General features: G+C 37.2%; 1 protein-coding gene across 1 annotated transcript in view; it reads right to left on the reverse strand.

Annotated features, from left to right (window-relative positions):
• LOC143083515 (uncharacterized) overlaps positions 1–23,902 on the reverse strand; it is a 344,761-nt gene that overhangs the window by 113,622 nt on the left and 207,237 nt on the right. The window lies entirely within an intron of this gene.

Raw genomic sequence — 23,902 nt, forward strand, 5'->3', positions numbered from 1 at the left:
AAAACGTTCATAACAATATTTCAAAACTGTGCTTCCGTCGTTATCATGGTTATGAACAATAACATTTTCCCAAAATTCAAATGAAAGTCGCAAATAGCTATAGCAATTTCAACAACTCCTCTTTTAAAGACAACATAAGATTTTTTGGAAATACAACTAATTTATCATTTATTGCTCAAAATCATATAAAAATAATCAAATAATAATCGTTCATAACAACAGACACAAAAATAGTGTGTCTTCAAATTATTAACACTGCTGATATCGAAAATTTAATCTTCATGACAAAAGTTATAAATGTGTGACGTGATAAAATAAAATCAGACATCAAATGTTTTCGATTATGTGTAAAAGAAGCACCATTAATCCATTTTATTTATTAAAAAACAGATTTATAACATTTGTTCATAACTCCAATACTGTAAGCTAGTGTTAGAGTTATGAACGGCATAATTTACTCTATTTAAAGTTTATTATACATCCTAGATTTACAATTTTGACATTAGAATATTATTTAGACTTAAAGAGGATGTTGTATTTTCGATTTCAATGTTGAACAAGTTTCATTTCAAGTTTAAATTTTAATATATGTCTTGTTCAAAACTATGGAAACCATGACCCTTTCCGCCAAGTCGGTATAAAAAACTGAATTTTTGCAAACTGTAAAGACTATAACACTGATAATTACATTACTTTTATTTAATAGTTACTATACTTTGATAAAAAGTTCATTTGACACTGATACTGTTCACAAAAATCTTGAAAATTCATTAAAACTAGCTACTCTTTCTTTTCTTGCGTTCATAACTACGCATTCTATGGACGGACACCGACGTTGTGTAGGTGGTCACATCTCTGTGTGTAGTCACATCAATATGATAACTATGTCATAACCTTGTGTGTACTGGAATGTTCCATTCCATATTTTGGGGGAGCACATTGTATTGCTAACAACGGATTTATTACGTATTTTTACGTTCATAACAACTGGACACCTCGAAAACCTGATTGACAATTTGGTCAATATTAATTGTTCTTTTAAGACTACGTGCTTAATTCAACTGCTTGCTCGATAATATTCGATTAACAATGATTTTTTTTAGTTGTAGCTCTAATTTATAAGAATGTAAACATTAAGATAATTTTGACATTTTCTTCCAACGTTTTATTGGACACCGCTGTTATGAACATGATTAGTTTTTTTGACGATATATTCTGACTTAACTAAATGATAGAATATGACTGTAGTACAAGAAATGGCAATTCATGTGTCAGTTTTATTCATTTTTATAAACCGCTGTTCATTATTCACAAACATATTTAATACAGAGCCTTCTAAAAATCTAAGGTGGTGGAATGTAACATTTCCGGTTCGAAATTTAGCCATTTTTTTGGAAAAAATGTTCAAATAAAAAAACATGGAAGAATTATTTCTGCCATCTTTGGTATTATCAGATTCCTTGGTTTCTAATCTTTATTGCCATATACAGTTATCCAGGTAACAACATATGGAACAACTAGAAATTGACAGATTTTTAGTCACATGTAGTGATGTACCCATGATCAGATTCGTGCACTCAGAACTTCAAATTAACAAACAGGCTTTCGACGCCATTTTGGAAGATTTAAAACCTCAATAACCAGGTAAAATGTGTATTCATCCTGACCTAAATAATCAATCAAGTAAAATAGTAAAGAATACACATATTGATAAGATCAAACTTTAAAGAAGTTCTTGTTAGTTAGGTCATTTAAATGATTTTTAGTTGACAAAGTACTTGACATCTAAATCTGATGTATCAAATGTCCTGATATGCACTCGAATTGAAAAGAAAAAAAAATGTTGTTTCAATTTTACCGTTGTTGCTTTAGACGTTTTTAACAATAGTCATTTTAAATGTTCACAACTTGACATTGTAACAAACAAAAACAAAACAAAAGTACCTATAATATAAGTCATAAAAAGAAATATTGTATTGTTTTTTTTAAATACCGGAGACAGTAGAGAAAATCAGTTACCTTGATAACCGTTAGACAATATGATTTTTAAAGGAATCTACTGTGAAGATATTATCAACTTTGTAAACACTGAAACTTTATTTTTTAATGTTGTTTCTATTTAGCGAGGACGCTATTACAAATAAAATTATAAATTTACTAGGACCATTAAGCTAAATAGTTATAATAGCTGATTTAAAAAAGGACAAAATTGCAATATAGTTTTATCATTTCACAGAACAAATGTTCTATTTGAAAACAAATCTTAGAGAACAAACTTCAATGTATTTTTAAACTGGCTGTATATCTCTTTGGGTTATGCCTGGTATTTGTATATATATATGCAGCTAGATCAGAGATTTTCTAAATGAATCGATTATAAGGTAGCAAGAATTTGACCGCTTATTAAAGGTACAGAAGTAAATATGAAAAACGCATGCACTATCCGTGTTCAGTTTATTAAAGGAAAAGATAGTCAACATAGAACGTGAAACAAAGATCATCATTCCATTGACTTGCTTGGTCCAATCCACAAAACACCATTTTGCTTTCCAGGTCGCTTTTATTGCATTTGTTAGAAGTTTCGGAATCGATAACAATATAGATGTATGTATGAAAACCCAAACCTCTCATGTTGTAAAGAGCTTTTTAAAATTCGAACGAATGCTGCAGACCCAAATCACAATTAACAGATCCACCCTTCCTGTGACAAAATTATACAATGCATGTTCAACTTGCTATGTATTCCATTAGTAAATATTATTTGAAGTATGTCCTAAATTGTTCATTTTATTAAATCCGTTGAAATGTCACATTCGCCGATTTTTTTTACATTTCGGCGTAATTGGTAAGTGTCTAATGCAAAACAGTAGGCATTTGCAGTCTTTTCTACGATTTGAAATTTTATTTACAAGTGAAAAGATGATTTTTAAGTGTATGAAAAAAAAATATGTCGAAGTTTCAAGGAAAATTATATTGAAATATAATAAACGCGATCTTTCTGTTTGTGTCTAGTTGTGATTTCACTGCGACAAGTTCATAAAACAGAGGTCGATTGAAGAAGCCAAAAATTGGACGTCGATTTGAGAACAACGAAAAAAGACGTCAATTTGAGAACAACAAAAAAAGACGTCGAAAAGAGGAGCATAACATTGGCCGTCGATTTGCAATGTTATCTTATTGTGACGTCAGATTTAGACATCGATTTGATGAACGGACGTCAATTAGAGTTCGGACGTCGACCTGAGTCTTACATCTATAAACGGTAACACGTTGCCATTTGTAAAACAACCACGTAGGTTATATATTAGACTACACCCAAAATGCCAAAAAAATCCAGTCATGCAATATGTAAGATAACAATTGACTGCTCGGTAAATATATAAGTCAAACTTGGCAAATCCACAAAGATCACAATCGGCCAATCTACACAATATCCACTTTGGTAATAGATAAGATGAGCAGTGGCCAATCTGACAAAATGACCACTTGGGTAATGTAATAGATAGCACTCTTTCAATCTCCATAATTACCACTTGGGTAATTAATAGACAATACTCTGTCATTTTACAAATTAACCCCTGTGAGAAAAAATCAGATAACCCTCGGCAAATATACAAAAAAAATATTACTTAGGTAATACATTAGATAACATTTAACCAATCTTCACAAAAAAAAACACCACTCGAGCAATATATAAGATAACTATTTGCAAATCTATGGAATGACTACTCATGTTGTATATTTTATAAAACTCGACCAATAACTCGGACATAAAGATGATGACACTCGGCCAATGTACAAATGGCTACTCCGGTAATTTATAAGTATATTTTCATATATTCTGTCATATTACATTAAGCTCGACCTTGAACACAAAGTTTTAAACATAAGCAGCATAAGTACTCCGTGATAACATTATAAGTTGAATGTTGACTCATCATAACAGGAAGACATAGATTGTAAATATAGAGATTTACACTTGACATTATCCGTAGGTTTCAAGTAGACACGCTATATTCTACACATTAGCTAATTTTAACCTTATATATTGTACGTTTTAATACATTTTATTATGAGTGTAGTAAATATTTAGTATATCATGGGGTAATATGAAAATAAAAAGTTATCACCAGATGCAACATCTATAAACACAACTTGTTTCGAGAACTTATCAAACAAGAGGGTTGAATCCATTAATTTCATTTCATCAATACAGTTCATCCAACAGCAAGCTATAAAGGGCCTCAAAAATTACTAATGTAAAACCATTCAAACGGCAAAGCCAACGGTCTAATATGTATAAAAACGAGAAACGAGAAACGATAAACACGTATGAACTACATGAACAGACCACAACTACTGTACATCAGATTCCTGACTTAGGACAGGTGCAAATATTTGCAGCGGGATTAAACGTTTTAACGGTACAAAACCTTCTCCCTTTTCTGAAACAATAACATATACATTGTAATCACAACATAGAAAAGACACACTATAAAATATCAATTGACTTTTCGACGGAATATATCCTTTGCTGTCCTCCTTTGGTTGTTTTCAAAAATCATTGTTCTATTACATGTTGTCTGGAGTCATTGAGACAGACAACATAAGTAATCGATGGATTTTATTATATGTTGTCTGTTGACATTGAGACAGACAACATATTCAATCACAAATATAGGTACTTAGGGTGCAATACAGTCTTTCCGACAGAATGAACAGCATTCACAATTATAGGTACTTAGGGTGCAATACCGTGTTTCCCTAAAACATAGACAGAATGACCAGCATTCATAATTATAGGTACTTAGGGTACAATACCGTCTTTCCCTAAAACATAGACAGAATGACCAGCATTCACAATTATAGGTACTTGGGGTGCAATACAGTCTTTCCCTAAAACATAGACAGAATGACCAACATTCACAATTATCGGTACTTAGGGTGCAATACGGTCTTTTCCCAAAACATAGACAGAATGACCAGCATTAACAATTATAGGTACTTCGGTCGCAATACGGTCTTTCCCCAAAACATAGACAGAATGACCAGCATTAACAATTATAGGTAATTAGTGTGCAATACGGTTTTCCTCGAAACCATAGACAGAATGACCAGCATTATTAATTATAGGTACTTAGGGTGCAATACGGTCTTTCCCTAAAACATAGACAGAATGACCAGCATTCTCAATTATAGGTACTTAGGGTGCAATACGGTCTTTCCCCAAATCATAGACAGAATGACCAGCATTAACAATTATAGGTACTTAAGGTGCAATACGATATTTCCCCAAAATATAGACAGAATGACCAGCATTCACAATTATAGGAACTTAGGGTGCAATACCATCTTTCCCTAAAACATAGACAGAATGAACAGCATTCACAATTATAGGTACTTAGGGTGCAATACGGTCTTTTACCAAAACATAGACAGAATGGCCAGTATTCACAATTACAGGTACTTATGGTGCAATACGGTCCTCCTAAATCATAGACAGAATGACCAGCATTCATAATTATAGGTACTTAGGGTTCAATGTCGTTTTTCCCCAAATCATAGACAAAATGACCAGCATTCACAATTATAGGTACTTAGGGTGCAATACGGTCTTTCCCCAAAACATAGACAGAATGACTAGCATTCACAATTATAGGAAGTTAGGGTGCAATACCGTCTTTCCCTAAAACATATACAGAATGAACAGCATTCACAATTATAGGTACTTAGGGTGCACTACGGTCTTTCCCCAAATCATAGACAGAATGACCAGCATTCACAATTATAGGTAATTAGGGTGCAATACGGTCTTTCTCGAAACCATAGACAGAATGACCAGCATTCACAATTATGGGTACTTAGGTTGCAATACGGTCTTTCCCCAAAACATAGACTGAATGACCAGAATTCACAATTATAGGTACTTAGGTTGCAATACGGTCTTTCCCCAAATCATAGACAGAATGACCAGCATTCACAATTATAGGTACTTAGGGTGCAATACGGTCTTTCCGCAAATCATAGACAGAATGACCAGCATTCACAATTATGGGTACTGACGGTGCAATACGATCTTTCCCCAAAACATAGACAGAATGACCAGCATTCACAATTATAGGAACTTAGTGTGCAATACCAACTTTCCCTAAAACATAGACAGAATGAACAGCGTTCACAATTATAGGTATTTAGGGTGCAATACGATCTTTCCCCAAAACATAGACAGAATGACCGGCATTCACAATTAAAGGAACTTAGGGTGCAATACCAACTTTCCCTAAAACATAGACAGAATGAACAGCGTTCACAATTATAGGTATTTAGGGTGCAATACGATCTTTCCCCAAAACATAGACAGAATGACCGGCATTCACAATTAAAGGAACTTAGGGTGCAATACCATCTTTCCCTAAAACATAGACAGAATGAACAGCATTCACAATTATAGGTACTTAGGGTGCAATACGGTCTTTTCCCAAAACATAAACAGAATGACCAGCATTCACCATTGTAGGTACTTAGGGTGGAAGACGGTTTTCCTCGAAACCATAGACAGAATGACCAGCATTCTTAATTATAGGTACTTAGGGTGCAATACGGTCTTTCCCTAAAACATAGACAGAATAACCAACATTCACAATTATCGGTACTTAGGGTGCAATACGGTCTTTTCCCAAAACATAGACAGAATGACCAGCATTCTCAATTATAGGTACTTAGGGTGCAATACGGTCTTTCCCCAAATCATAGACAGAATGACCAGCATTAACAATTATAGGTACTTAAGGTGCAATACGATATTTCCCCAAAATATAGACAGAATGACCAGCATTCACAATTATAGGAACTTAGGGTGCAATACCATCTTTCCCTAAAACATAGACAGAATGAACAGCATTCACAATTATAGGAACTTAGGGTGCAATACCAACTTTCCCTAAAACATAGACAGAATGAACAGCATTCACAATTATAGGTATTTAGGGTGCAATACGATCTTTCCCCAAAACATAGACAGAATGACCAGCATTCACAATTATAGGAACTTAGGGTGCAATACCATCTTTCTATAAAACATAGACAGAATGAACAGCATTCACAATTATAGGTACTTAGGATGCAATACGGTCTTTTTCCCAAAACATAGACAGAATGACCAGCATTCACAATTATAGGTACTTAGGGTGGAAGACGGTCTTTCCCCAAAACATAGACAAAATGACCAGCATTCACAATTATAAGTACTTAGTGTGCAATACCGTTTTTCCCAAAATCATAGACAGAATGACCAGCATTCACAATTATAGGTAATAAGGGTGCAGTACGGTCTTTCTCGAAACCATAGACAGAATGACCAGCATTCACAATTATGGGTACTAAGGGTGCAATACGGTCTTTCCCCAAAACATAGACAGAATGACCAGCATTCACAATTATAGGTACTTAGGGTGCAATACCGCCTTTTCCCCAAAACATAGACAGACTGACCAGCATTCACAATTATAGTTACTTAGGGTGCAATACGATCTTTCCCCAAAACATATACAGAATGGCCAGTATTCACAAATACAGGTACTTAGGGTGCAATACGGCCCTCCTAAATCATAGACAGAATGACCAGCATTCATAATTATAGGTACTTAGGGTGCAATGTCGTTTTTCCCCAAATCATAGACAAAATGACCAGCATTCACAATTATAGGTACTTAGGGTGCAATGCGGTCTTTCCCCAAAACATAGACAGAATGACTAGCATTCACAATTATAGGAAGTTAGGGTGCAATACCGTCTTTCCCTAAAACATAGACAGAATGAACAGCATTCACAATTATAGGTACTTAGGGTGCAATACGGTCTTTTCCCAAATCATAGACAGAATGACCAGCATTCACAATTATAGGTAATTAGGGTGCATTACGGTCTTTCTCGAAACCATAGACAGAATGACCAGCATTCACAATTATGGGTACTTAGGTTGCAATCCGGTCTTTCCCCAAAACATAGACTGAATGACCAGAATTCACAATTATAGGTACTTAGGGTGCAATACAATTTTTCCCCAAATCATAGACAGAATGACCCGCATTCACAATTATAGGTACTTAGGGTGCAATACGGTCTTTCCACAAATCATAGACAGAATGACCAGCATTCACAATTATAGGTAATAAGGGTGCAGTACGGTCTTTGTCGAAACCATAGACAGAATGACCAGCATTCACAATTATAGGTACTTAGGGTGCAATACGGTCTTTCCCCAAAACATAGACAGAATGACCAGCATTCACAATTATAGGTACTTAGGGTGCAATACCGTCTTTTCCCCAAAAAATAGACAGACTGACCAGCATTCACAATTATAGTTACTTAGGGTGCAATACGATCTTTCCCCAAAACATAGACAGAATGGCCAGTATTCACAATTACAGGTACTTAGGGTGCAATACGGTCCTCCTAAATCATAGACAGAATGACCAGCATTCATAATTATAGATACTTAGGGTGCAATGTCGTTTTTCCCCAAATCATAGACAAAATGACCAGCATTCACAATTATAGGTACTTAGGGTGCAATACGGTCTTTCCCCAAAACATAGACAGAATGACTAGCATTCACAATTATAGGAAGTTAGGGTGCAATACCGTCTTTCCCTAAAACATAGACAGAATGAACAGCATTCACAATTATAGGTACTTAGGGTGCAATAGGTCTTTCTCCAAATCATAGACAGAATGACCAGCATTCACAATTATAGGTAATAAGGGTGCAGTACGGTCTTTGTCGAAACCATAGACAGAATGACCAGCATTCACAATTATGGGTACTTAAGGTGCAATACGGTCTTTCCCCAAAACATAGACAGAATGACCAGCATTCACAATTATAGGTATTTAGGATGCAATACCGTCTTTCCCCAAAACATATACACAATGACGAGCAATCACAATTATAGTTACTTGGGGTGAAATACCGTCTTTCCCTAAAACATAGACAGAATGACCAGCATTCACAAGAATAGGTACTTAGGGTGCAATACTATCTTTCCCCAAAACATAGACAGACTGACCAGCATTCACAATTATAGGTACTTAGGGTGCAATACGGTCTTTCCCTAAAACATAGACAGAATGACCAGCATTCACAATTATAGGTACTAGGGTGCAATTTCCCCAAAACATAGACAGAATGACCAGCATTCACAATTATAGGAACTTAAGGTGCAATACCAACTTTCCCTAAAACATAGACAGAATGAACAGCATTCACAATTATAGGTATTTAGGGTGCAATACGATCTTTCCCCAAAACATAGACAGAATAACCAGCATTCACAATTATAGGAACTTAGGGTGCAATACCATCTTTCTATAAAACTTAGACAGAATGAACAGCATTCACAATTATAGGTACTTAGGATGCAATACGGTCTTCTCCCAAAACATAGACAGAATGACCAGCAATCACAATTATAGGTACTTAGGGGGGAAGACGGTCTTTCCCCAAAACAAAGACAAAATGACCAGCATTCACAATTATAAGTACTTAGTGTGCAATACCGTCTTTTCCCAAATCATAGACAGAATGACCAGCATTCACAATTATAGGTAATAAGGGTGCAGTACGGTCGTTCTCGAAACCATAGACAGAATGACCAGCATTCACAATTATGGGTACTAAGGGTGCAATACGGTCTTTCCCCAAAACATAGACAGAATGACCAGCATTCACAATTATAGGTACTTAGGGTGCAATACCGTCTTTTCCCCAAAACATAGACAGACTGACCAGCATTCACAATTATAGTTACTTAGGGTGCAATACGATCTTTCCCCAAAACATAGACAGAATGGCCAGTATTCACAAATACAGGTACTTAGGGTGCAATACGGTCCTCCTAAATCATAGACAGAATGACCAGCATTCATAATTATAGGTACTTAGGGTGCAATGTCGTTTTTCCCCAAATCATAGACAAAATGACAAGCATTCACAATTATAGGTACTTACGGTGCAATACGGTCTTTCCCCAAAACATAGACAGAATGACTAGCATTCACAATTATAGGAAGTTAGGGTGCAATACCGTCTTTCCCTAAAACATAGACAGAATGAACAGCATTCACAATTATAGGTACTTAGGGTGCAATACGGTCTTTCCCCAAATCATAGACAGAATGACCAGCATTCACAATTATAGGTAATTAAGGTGCAATACGGTCTTTCTCGAAACCATAGACAGAATGACCAGCATTCACAATTATGGGTACTTAGGTTGCAATCCGGTCTTTCCCCAAAACATAGACTGAATGACCAGAATTCACAATTATAGGTACTTAGGGTGCAATACAATTTTTCCCCAAATCATAGACAGAATGACCAGCATTCACAATTATAGGTACTTAGGGTGCAATACGGTCTTTCCACTAATCATAGACAGAATGACCAGCATTCACAATTATAGGTAATAAGGGTGCAGTACGGTCTTTGTCGAAACCATAGACAGAATGACCAGCATTCACAATTATAGGTACTTAGGGTGCAATACGGTCTTTCCCCAAAACATAGACAGAATGACCAGCATTCACAATTATAGGTACTTAGGGTGCAATACCGTCTTTTCCCCAAAAAATAGACAGACTGACCAGCATTCACAATTATAGTTACTTAGGGTGCAATACGATCTTTCCCAAAAAAATAGACAGAATGGCCAGTATTCACAATTACAGGTACTTAGGGTGCAATACGGTCCTCCTAAATCATAGACAGAATGACCAGCATTCATAATTATAGATACTTAGGGTGCAATGTCGTTTTTCCCCAAATCATAGACAAAATGACCAGCATTCACAATTATAGGTACTTAGGGTGCAATACGGTCTTTCCCCAAAACATAAACAGAATGACTAGCATTCACAATTATAGGAAGTTAGGGTGCAATACCGTCATTCCCTAAAACATAGACAGAATGAACAGCATTCACAATTATAGGTACTTGGGGTGCAATACGGTCTTTCTCCAAATCATAGACAGAATGACCAGCATTCACAATTATAGGTAATTAGGGTGCAATACGGTCTTTCTCGAAACCATAGACAGAATGACCAGCATTCACAATTATTGGTACTTAGGTTACAATACGGTCTTTCCCCAAAACATAGACTGAATGACCAGAATTCACAATTATAGGTACTTAGGGTGCAATACAATTTTTCCCCAAATCATAGACAGAATGAGCAGAATTCACAATTATAGGTACTTAGGGTGCAATACGGTCTTTCCCCAAATCATAGACAGAATGACCAGCATTCACAATTATAGGTACTTAGGGTACAATACCGTCTTTCGCCAAAACATAGACAGAATGACCAGCATTCACAATTATAGGTACTTAAGGTGCAATACGATCTTTCCCCAAAACATAGACGGAATGACCAGCATTCACAATTATAGGTACTTAGGGTACAATACCGTCTTTCCCTAAAACATAGACAGAACGACCAGCATTCACAATTATAGGTACTTAGGGTACAATACCGTCTTTCCCTAAAACATAGACAGAATGACCAGCATTCACAATTATAGGTACTTGGGGTACAATACCGTCTTTCCCTAAAACATAGGCAGAATGACAAGCATTCACACTTATAGGTACTTAGGGTGCAATACGATCTTTCCCCAAAACATAGACAGAATGACCAGCATTCATAATTATAGGAACTTAGGGTGCAATACCGTCTTTCCCTAAAACATAGACAGAATGAAAAGCATTCACAATTATAGGTACTTAGGGTGCAATACGGTCTTTCCCCAAATCATAGACAGAATGACCAGCATTCACAATTATAGGTAATTAGGGTGCAATACGGTCTTTCTCGAAACCATAGACAGAATGACCAGCATTCACAATTATGGGTACTTAGGTTGCAATACGGTCTTTCCCCAAAACATAGACTGAATGACCAGAATTCACAATTATAGGTACTAAGGGTGCGATACAATTTTTCCCCAAATCATAGACAGAATGAGCAGCATTCACAATTATAGGTACTTAGGGTACAATACCGTCTTTCCCTAAAAGATAGACAGAATTACCAGCATTCACAATTATAGGTACTTAGGGTGCAATACGATCTTTCCCCAAAACATAGACAGAATGACCAGCATTCACAATTATAGGAACTTAGGGTGCAATACCAACTTTCCCTAAAACATAGACAGAATGAACAGCGTTCACAATTATAGGTATTTAGGGTGCAATACGATCTTTCCCCAAAACATAGACAGAATGACTAGCATTCACAATTATAGGAACTTAGGGTGCAATACCATCTTTCCCTAAAACATAGACAGAATGAACAGCATTCACAATTATAGGTACTTAGGGTGCAATACAGTCTTTTCCCAAAACATAGACAGAATGACCAGCATTCACCATTGTAGGTACTTAGGGTGGAAGATGGTCTTTCCCCAAAACATAGACAAAATGACCAGCATTCACAATTATAAGTACTTAGTGTGCAATACGGTCTTTCCCCAAATCATAGACAGAATGACCAGCATTCACAATTATAGGTAATAAGGGTGCAGTACGGTCTTTGTCGAAACCATAGACAGAATGACCAGCATTCACAATTATGGGTACTTAGGGTGCAAAACGGACTTTCCCCAAAACATAGACAGAATGACCAGCATTCACAATTATAGGTATTTAGGGTGCAATACCGTCTTTCCCCAAAACATATACACAATGACGAGCAATCACAATTATAGTTACTTGGGGTGAAATACCGTCTTTCCCTAAAACATAGACAGAATGACCAGCATTCACAAGTATAGGTACTTAGGGTGCAATACTATCTTTCCCCAAAACATAGACAGACTGACCAGCATTCACAATTATAGGTACTTAGGGTGCAATACGGTCTTTCCCTAAAACATAGACAGAATGACCAGCATTCACAATTATAGGTACTAGGGTGCAATACGATCTTTCCCCAAAACATAGACAGAATGACCAGCATTCACAATTATAGGAACTTAGGGTGCAATACCAACTTTCCCTAAAACATAGACAGAATGAACAGCATTCACAATTATAGGTATTTAGGGTGCAATACGATCTTTCCCCAAAACATAGACAGAATGACCAGCATTCACAATTAAAGGAACTTAGGGTGCAATACCATCTTTCTATAAAACATAGACAGAATGAACAGCATTCACAATTATAGGTACTTAGGATGCAATACGGTCTTTTCCCAAAACATAGACAGAATGACCAGCATTCACAATTATAGGTACTTAGGGTGGAAGACGGTCTTTCCCCAAAACATAGACAAAATGACCAGCATTCACAATTATAAGTACTTAGTGTGCAATACGGTCTTTCCCCAAATCATAGACAGAATGACCAGCATTCACAATTATAGGTAATAAGGGTGCAGTACGGTCTTTCTCGAAACCATAGACAGAATGACCAGCATTCACAATTATTGGTAATTAGGTTACAAAACGGTCTTTCCCCAAAACATAGACTGAATGACCAGAATTCACAATTATAGGTACTTAGGGTGCAATACAATTTTTCCCCAAATCATAGACAGAATGACCAGCATTCACAATTATAGGTACTTAGGGTGCAATACGATCTTTCCCAAAAACATAGACAGAATGAACAGCATTCACAATTATAGGTACTTAGGGTGCAATACGGTCTTTTCCCAAAACATAGACAGAATGACCAGCATTCACCATTGTAGGTACTTAGGGTGGAAGACGGTCTTTCCCCAAAACATAGACAAAATGACCAGCATTCAGAATTATAAGTACTTAGTGTGCAATACGGTTTTTCCCCAAATCATAGACAGAATGACCAGCATTCACATTTATAGGTAATAAGGGTGCAGTACGGTCTTTGTCGAAACCATAGACAGAATGACCAGCATTCACAATTATGGGTACTTAGGGTGCAATACTGTCTTTCCCCAAAACATAGACAGAATGACCAGCATTCAAAATTATAGGTACTTAGGGTGCAATACCGTCTTTCCCCAAAACATATACAGAATGACGAGCAATCACAATTATAGTTACTTGGGGTGAAATACCGTCTTTCCCTAAAACATAGACAGAATGACCAGCATTCACAAGTATAGGTACTTAGGGTGCAATACTATCTTTCCCCAAAACATAGACAGACTGACCAGCATTCACAATTATAGGAACTTAGGGTGCAATACGGTCTTTCCCTAAAACATAGACAGAATGACCAGCATTCACAATTATAGGTACTAGGGTGCAATACAATCTTTCCCCAAAACATAGACAGAATGAACAGCATTCACAATTATAGGAACTTAGGGTGCAATACGATCTTTCCCCAAAACATAGACAGGATGACCAGCATTCACAATTATAGGTAATAAGGGTGCAGTACGGTCTTTGTCGAAACCATAGACAGAATGACCAGCATTCACAATTATGGGTACTTAGGGTGCAATACGGTCTTTCCCCAAAACATAGACAGAATGCCCAGCATTCACAATTATAGGTACTTAGGGTGCAATACCGTCTTTCCCCAAAACATATACAGAATGACGAGCAATCACAATTATAGTTACTTAGGGTGCAATACTATCTTTCCCCAAAACATAGACAAAATGGCCAGCATTCACAATTACAGGTACTTAGGGTGTAATACGGTCTTTCCCCAAATCATAGACAGAATGACCAGCATTCATAATTATAGGTACTTAGGGTACAATACCGTCTTTCCCTAAAACATAGACAGAATGAACAGCATTTACAATTATAGGTACTTAGGATGCAATACTATCTTTCCCCAAAACATAGACAGGCTGACCAGCATTCACAATTATAGGTACTTAGGGTGCAATACGGTCCTTCCCTAAAACATAGACAGAATGACCAGCATTCACAATTATAGGTACTAGGGTGCAATGCGATCTTTCCCCAAAACATAGACAGAATGACCAGCATTCACAATTATAGGAACTTAGGGTGCAATACCAACTTTCCCTAAAACATAGACAGAATGAACAGCATTCACAATTATAGGTATTTAGGGTGCAATACGATCTTTCCCCAAAACATAGACAGGATGACCAGCATTCACAATTATAGGAACTTAGGGTGCAATACCATCTTTCTATAAAACATAGACAGAATGAACAGCATTCACAATTAAAGGTACTTAGGGTGCAATACGGTCTTTTCCCAAAACATAGACAGAATGACCAGCATTCACAATTATAGGTACTTAGGGTGGAAGACGGTCTTTCCCCAAAACATAGACAAAATAACCAGCATTCACAATTATAAGTACTTAGTGTGCAATACGGTCTTTCCCCAAATCATAGACAGAATGACCAGCATTCACAAGTATAGGTAATAAGGGTGCAGTACGGTCTTTGTCGAAACCATAGACAGAATGACCAGCATTCACAATTATGGGTACTGACGGTGCAATAAGGTCTTTTCCCAAAACATAGACAGAATGACCAGCATTCACAATTATAGGTACTTAGGGTGCAATACCGTCTTTCCCCAAAACATATACAGAATGACGAGCAATCACAATTATAGTTACTTAGGGTGCAATATTATCTTTCCCCAAAACATAGACAAAATGGCCAGCATTCACAATTACAGGTACTTAGTGCGGAAGACGGTCTTTCCCCAAAACATAGACAAAATGAACAGCATTCACAATTATAAGAACTTAGTGTGCAATACGGTCTTTCCCCAAATCATAGACAGAATGACCAGCATTCACAATTATAGGTAATAAGGGTGCAGTACGGTCTTTCTCGAAACCATAGACAGAATGACCAGCATTCACAATTATGGGTACTTAGGGTGCAATACGGTCTTTCCCCAAAACATAGACAGAATGACCAGCATTCACAATTATAGGTACTTAGGGTGCAATACCGTCTTTTCCCCAAAACATAGACAGACTGACCAGCATTCACAATTATAGTTACTTAGGGTGCAATACGATCTTTCCCCAAAACATAGACAGAATGACCAGCATTCACAATTATAGGTACTTAGGGTGCAAGACAATTTTTCCCCAAAACAAAGACAGAATGACCAGCATTCACAATTATAGGAACTTAGGGTGCAATACCAACTTTCCCTAAAACATAGACAGAATGAACAGCATTCACAATTATAGGTATTTAGGGTGCAATACGATCTTTCCCCAAAACATAGACAGGATGACCAGCATTCACAATTATAGGAACTTAGGGTGCAATACCATCTTTCTATAAAACATAGACAGAATGAACAGCATTCACAATTATAGGTACTTAGGGTGCAATACGGTCTTTTCCCAAAACATAGACAGAATGACCAGCATTCACAATTATAGGTACTTAGGGTGGAAGACGGTCTTTCCCCAAAACATAGACAAAATAACCAGCATTCACAATTATAAGTACTTAGTGTGCAATACGGTCTTTCCCCAAATCATAGACAGAATGACCAGCATTCACAAGTATAGGTAATAAGGGTGCAGTACGGTCTTTGTCGAAACCATAGACAGAATGACCAGCATTCACAATTATGGGTACTGACGGTGCAATAAGGTCTTTTCCCAAAACATAGACAGAATGACCAGCATTCACAATTATAGGTACTTAGGGTGCAATACCGTCTTTCCCCAAAACATATACAGAATGACGAGCAATCACAATTATAGTTACTTAGGGTGCAATATTATCTTTCCCCAAAACATAGACAAAATGGCCAGCATTCACAATTACAGGTACTTAGTGCGGAAGACGGTCTTTCCCCAAAACATAGACAAAATGAACAGCATTCACAATTATAAGAACTTAGTGTGCAATACGGTCTTTCCCCAAATCATAGACAGAATGACCAGCATTCACAATTATAGGTAATAAGGGTGCAGTACGGTCTTTCTCGAAACCATAGACAGAATGACCAGCATTCACAATTATGGGTACTTAGGGTGCAATACGGTCTTTCCCCAAAACATAGACAGAATGACCAGCATTCACAATTATAGGTACTTAGGGTGCAATACCGTCTTTTCCCCAAAACATAGACAGACTGACCAGCATTCACAATTATAGTTACTTAGGGTGCAATACGATCTTTCCCCAAAACATAGACAGAATGACCAGCATTCACAATTATAGGTACTTAGGGTGCAAGACAATTTTTCCCCAAAACAAAGACAGAATGACCAGCATTCACAATTATAGGAACTTAGGGTGCAATACCAACTTTCCCTAAAACATAGACAGAATGAACAGCATTCACAATTATAGGTATTTAGGGTGCAATACGATCTTTCCTCAAAACATAGACAGAATGACCAGCATTCACAATTATAGGAACTTAGGGTGCAATGTCGTTTTTCCCCAAATCATAGACAGAATGACCAGCATTCACAATTATGGGTACTTAGGGTGCAATACGGTCTTTCCCCAAAACATAGACAGAATGACCAGCATACACAATTATAGGTACTTAGGGTGCAATACCGTCTTTTCCCAAAACATATACAGAATGACGACCAATCACAATTATAGTTACTTAGGGTGCAATATTATCTTTCCCCAAAACATAGACAAAATGGCCAACATTCACAATTACAGGTACTTAGGGTCAAATACGGTCTTTCCCCAAATCATAGACAGAATTACCAGCATTCATAATTATAGGTACTTAGGGTGCAATATCGTTTTTCCCCAAATCATAGACAAAATGACCAGCATTCACAATTATCGGTACTTAGGGTGCAATACGGTCTTTCCCCAAAACATAGACAGAATGACCAGCATTCACAATTATAGGAACTTAGGGTGCAATACCGTCTTTCCCTAAAACATAGACAGAATGAACAGCATTCACAATTATAGGTACTTAGGGTGCAATACGGTATTTCCCCAAATCATAGACAGAATGACCAGCATTCACAATTATAGGTAATTAGCTTGCAATACGGTCTTTCCCCAAATCATAGACAGAATGACCAGCATTAACAATTATAGGTACTTAGGGTGCAATACGGTTTTTCTCGAAACCGTAGACAAAACGACCAGCATTCACAATGATGGGTACTTAGGGTGCAATACGGTCTTTCCCAAAAACGTAGAAAGAATGACACGCATTCACAATTATAGGTACTTAGGGTGCAATACCGTCTTTCTCAAATACATAGCAAGAATGACCAGCATGCACAATTATAGGTACTTAGGGTGCAATAAGGTCTTTCTCCAATACATAGACAGAATGACCAGCATTCACAATTATAGATACTTAGTGTGCAATACGGTCGTTCCCCAAATCATAGACAGAATGACCAGCATTCACAATTATAGGTAATAAGGGTGCAGTACGGTCTTTGTCGAAAACATAGACAGAATGACCAGCATTCACAATTATAGGTACTTAGGGTGCAATACCGTCTTTCCCCAAAACATATACAGAATGACGAGCAATCACAATTATAGTTACATAGGGTGCAATACTATCTTTCCCAAAAACATAGACAAAATGGCCAGCGTTCACAATTACAGGTACTTAGGGTGTAATACGGTCTTTCCCCAAATCATAGACAGAATGACCAGCATTCATAATTATAGGTACATAGGGTGCAATATCGTTTTTCCCCAAATCATAGACAAAATGACCAGCATTCACATTTATAGGTACTTAGCGTGCAATACGGTCTTTCCCAAAAACGTAAAAGAATGACACGCATTCACAATTATAGCTACTTAGGGTGCAATACCGTCTTTCGCCAAAACATAGACAGAATGACCAGCATTCACATTTATAGGTACTTACGGTGCAATACGATCTTTCCCCAAAACATAGACAGAATGACCAGCATTCACAATTATAGGTACTTAGGGTACAATACCGTCTTTCCCTAAAACATAGACAGAATGACCAGCATTCACAATTATAGGTGCTTGGGGTACAATACCGACTTTCCCTAAAACATAGGCAGAATGACCAGCATTCACACTTATAGGTACTTAGGGTGCAATACGATCTTTCCCCAAAACATAGACAGAATGACCAGCATTCACAATTATAGGAACTTAGGGTGTAATACCGTCTTTCCCTAAAACATAGACAGAATGAACAGCATTCACAATTATAGGTACTAAGGGTGCAATACGGTCTTTCCCCAAATCATAGACAAAATGACCAGCATTCACAATTATAGGTAATTAGGGTGCAATACGGTCTTTCTCGAAACCATATACAGAACGACCAGCATTCACAATTATGGGTACTTAGGTTGCAATACGGTCTTTCCCCAAAACATAGACAGAATGACCAGAATTCACAATTATAGGTAATTAGGGTGCAATACGGTCTTTCTCGAAACCATATACAGAATGACCAGCATTCACAATTATGGGTACTTAGGTTGCAATACGGTCTTTCCCCAAAACATAGACAGAATGACCAGAATTCACAATTATAGGTACTTAGGGTGCAATACTGTCTTTCCCCAAAACATAGACAGAATGACCAGCATTCACAATTATAGGTACTTAAGGTGCAATACGATCTTTCCCCAAAACATAGACAGAATGACCAGCATTCACAATTATGGGTACTTAGGTTGCAATACAGTCTTTCACCAAAACATAGACAGAATGACCAGAATTCACAATTATAGGTATTTAGGGTACAATACCGTCTTTACTTAAAACATAGACAGAATGACCAGCATTCACAATTATAGGTACTTGGGGTACAATACCGACTTTTTCTATAACATAGGCAGAATGAGCAGCATTCACAATTATAGGTACTTAGGGTGCAATACAATCTTTCTACAAAACATAGACAGAATGACCAGCATTCACAATTATAGGAACTTAGTGTGCAATACCGTCTTTCCCTAAAACATAGACAGAATGAACAGCATTCACAATTATAGGTACTTAGGGTGCAATACGGTCTTTCCCCAAATCATAGACAGAATGACCAGCATTCACAATTATAGGTAATTAGGGTACAATACGGTCTTTCTCGAAACCATATACAGAATGACCAGCATTCACAATTATGGGTACTTAGGTTGCAATACGGTCTTTCCCCAAAACATAGACAGAATGACCAGCATTCACAATTATAGGTACTTAGGGTGCAATACTGTCTTTTCCCAAAACAAAGACAGAATGACCAGCATTCACAATTATAGGTACTTAAGGTGCAATACGATCTTTCCCAAAAACATAGACAGAATGACCAGCATTCACAATTATAGGTACTTAGGGTGCAATACGGTCTTTCCCCAAATCATAGACAGAATGACCAGCATTCACAATTATAGGTACTTGGGGTGCAATACCGTCTTTCCCTAAAACATAGACAGAATGACCAGCATTCACAATTATAGGTACTTAGGGTGCAATACTATCTTTCCCCAAAACATAGACAGACTGACCAGCATTCACAATTATAGGTACTTAGGGTGCAATACGGTCTTTCCCTAAAACATAGACAGAATGACCAGCATTCACAATTATAAATACTTAGGGTACAATACCGTCTTTCCCTAAAACATAGACAGAATGACCAGCATTCCCAATTATAGGTACTTAGGGTGCAATACGATCTTTCCCCAAAACATAGACAGAATGACTAGCATTCACAATTATGGTAAGTTAGGGTGCAATACCGTCTTTCCCTAAAACATAGACAGAATGAACAGCATTCACAATTATAGGTACTTAGGGTGCAATACGGTCTTTCCCCAAATCATAGACAGAATGACCAGCATTCACAATTATAGGTAATTAGGGTGCAATACGGTCTTTCTCGAAACCATAGACAGAATGACCAGCATTCACAATTATGGGTACATAAGTTATATGGTCTTTCCCCAAAACATAGACAGAATGGCTAGTATTCACAATTACAGGTACTTAGGGTGCAATACGGTCTTTCCCCAAATCATAGACAGAATGACCAGCATTCATAATTATAGGTACTAAGGGTGCAATGTCGTTTTTCCCCAAATCATAGACAAAATGACCAGCATTCACAATTATAGGTACTTAGGGTGCAATACGATCTTTCCACAAAACATAGACAGAATGACCAGCATTCACAATTATAGGAACTTAGGGTGCAATACCAACTTTCCCTAAAACATAGACAGAATGAACAGCATTCACAATTATAGGTACTTAGGGTGCAATACGGTCTTTTCCCAAAACATAGACAGAATGACCAGCATTCACAATTATAGGTACTAAGGGTGCAATACGGTCTTTTCCCAAAACATAGACAGAATGACCAGCATTCACAATTATAGGTACTGAGGGTGCAATACGGTCTTTCCCCAAATCATAAACAGAATGACCAGCATTCACAATTATAGGTAATTAGGGTGCAATACGGTCTTTCTCGAAACCATAGACAGAATGACCAGCATTCACAATTATGGGTACTTAGGTTGCAATACGGTCTTTCCCCAAAACATAGACAGAATGACAAGAATTCACAATTATAGGTACTTAGGGTGCAATACGATCTTTCCACAAAACATAGACAGAATGACCAGCATTCACAATTATAGGTACTTAGGGTGCAATACGGTCTTTCCCCAAATCATAGACAGAATGACCAGCATTCACAATTATAGGTACTTAGGGTACAATACCATATTTCCCTAAAACATAGACAGAATGACCAGCATTCACAATTATAGGTACTTAGGGTGCAATATGATCATTCCCCAAAACAAAGACAGAATGAACAGCATTCACAATTATAGGAACTTAGGGTACAATACCAACTTTCCTTAAAACATAGACAGAATGAACAGCATTCACAATTATCGGTATTTAGGTTGCAATACGATCTTTCCCCAAAACATAGACAGAATGATCAGCATTCACAATTATAGGAACTTAGGGTGCAATACCATCTTTCCCTAAAACATAGACAGAATGAACAGCATTCACAATTATAGGTACTTAGGGTGCAATACGGTCTTTTACCAAAACATAGACAGAATGACCAGCATTCACAATTATAGGTACTAAAGGTTCAATACGGTCTTTCCCCAAAACATAGACAGAATGACAAGCATTCACAATAATATCTACTTGGGGTGCAATACCATCTTTTCCCCAAAACATAGACAGAATGACCAGCATTCACAATTATAGTTACTTAGGGTGCAATACGATCTTTCCCCAAAACATAGACAGAATGGTCAGTATTCACAATTACAGGTACTTAGGGTGCAATACGGTCTTTCCCCAAATCATAGACAGAATGACCAGCATTTATAATAATAGGTACTTAGGGTGCAATGTCGTTTTTTCCCAAATCATAGACAAAATGACCAGCATTCACAATTATAGGTACTTAGGGTGCAATACGGTTTTTCCCCAAAACATAAGCAGAATGACAAGCATTCACAATCATAGGAACTTAGGGTGCAATACCGTCTTTCCCTAAAACATAGACAGAATGAACAGCATTCACAATTATAGGTACTTAGGGTGCAATACGGTCTTTCCCCAAATCATAGACGGAATGACCAGCATTCACAATTATAGGTAATAAGGGTGCAATACGGTCTTTCTCGAAACCATAGACAGAATGACCAGCATTCACAATTATGGGTACTTAGGTTATGCGTTCTTTCCTCAAAACATAGACTGAATGACCAGAAATCACAATTATAGGTACTTAGGGTGCAATACGATCTTTCCCCAAAACATAGACAGAATGGGTAGTATTCACATTTACAGGTACTAAGGGTACAATACGGTCTTTCCCAAAATGATAAACAGAATGACCAACATTCACAATTATAGGTACTTAGGGTGCTTTACGGTCTTTCCCCAAAACATAGACAGAATGACCAGCATTCACAATTATAGGTACTTAGGGTGCAATACGGTCTTTCCCCAAATCATAGACAGAATGACCAGCATTCACAATTATAGGTAATTAGGGTGCAATACGGTTTTTCTCGAAACCATAGACAGAATGACCAGCATTCACAATGATGGGTACTTAGGGTGCAATAAGGTCTTTCCCCAAATCATAGACAGAATGACCAGCATTCACAATTATAGGTACTTAGGGTGCAATACGATCTTTCCCCAAAACATAGACAGCATGACTAGTGTTCACAAATATAGGTACTGAGGGTGCAATACGGTTTCCCTAAAACATAGATAGAATAACCAGCATTCACAATTATAGGTACTTAGGGTGCAAAACGGTCTTTCCTTAAAACATAGCCAGAATGACCAGCATTCACAATTATAGGTACTTAGGGTGCTTTACGGTCTTTCCCTAAAACATAGAATGACAAGCATTCACAATTATAGGTACTAAGGGTGCAATACGGTCTTTCCCAAAATGATAAACAGAATGACCAACATTCACAATTATAGGTTCTTAGGGTGTAACACGGTCTTTCCCTAAAACATAGACAGAATGACCAGCATTCACAATTATAGGTACTTAGGGTGCTTTACGGTCTTTCCCAAAAACATACACAGAATGACCAGCATTCACAATTATAGGTACTTGGGTGCAATACCGTCTTTCCCTAAAACATAGACAGAATGAACAGCATTCACAATTATAGGTACTTAGGGTGCAATACTATCTTTCCCCAAAACATAGACAGACTGACCAGCATTCACAATTATAGTTACTTAGGGTGCAATACGGTTTCCCTAAAACATAGACAGAATGACCAACATTCACAATTATAGGTACTTAGGGTGCAATACTATCTTTCCCCAAAACATAAACAGACTGACCAGCATTCACAATTATAGGTACTTAGGGTGCAATACGGTCTGTCCCCAAATCATAGACAGAATGACCAGCATT

Source organism: Mytilus galloprovincialis, chromosome 7 (assembly GCF_965363235.1).
Source record: "Mytilus galloprovincialis chromosome 7, xbMytGall1.hap1.1, whole genome shotgun sequence".
NCBI lineage: Eukaryota > Metazoa > Mollusca > Bivalvia > Mytilida > Mytilidae > Mytilus > Mytilus galloprovincialis.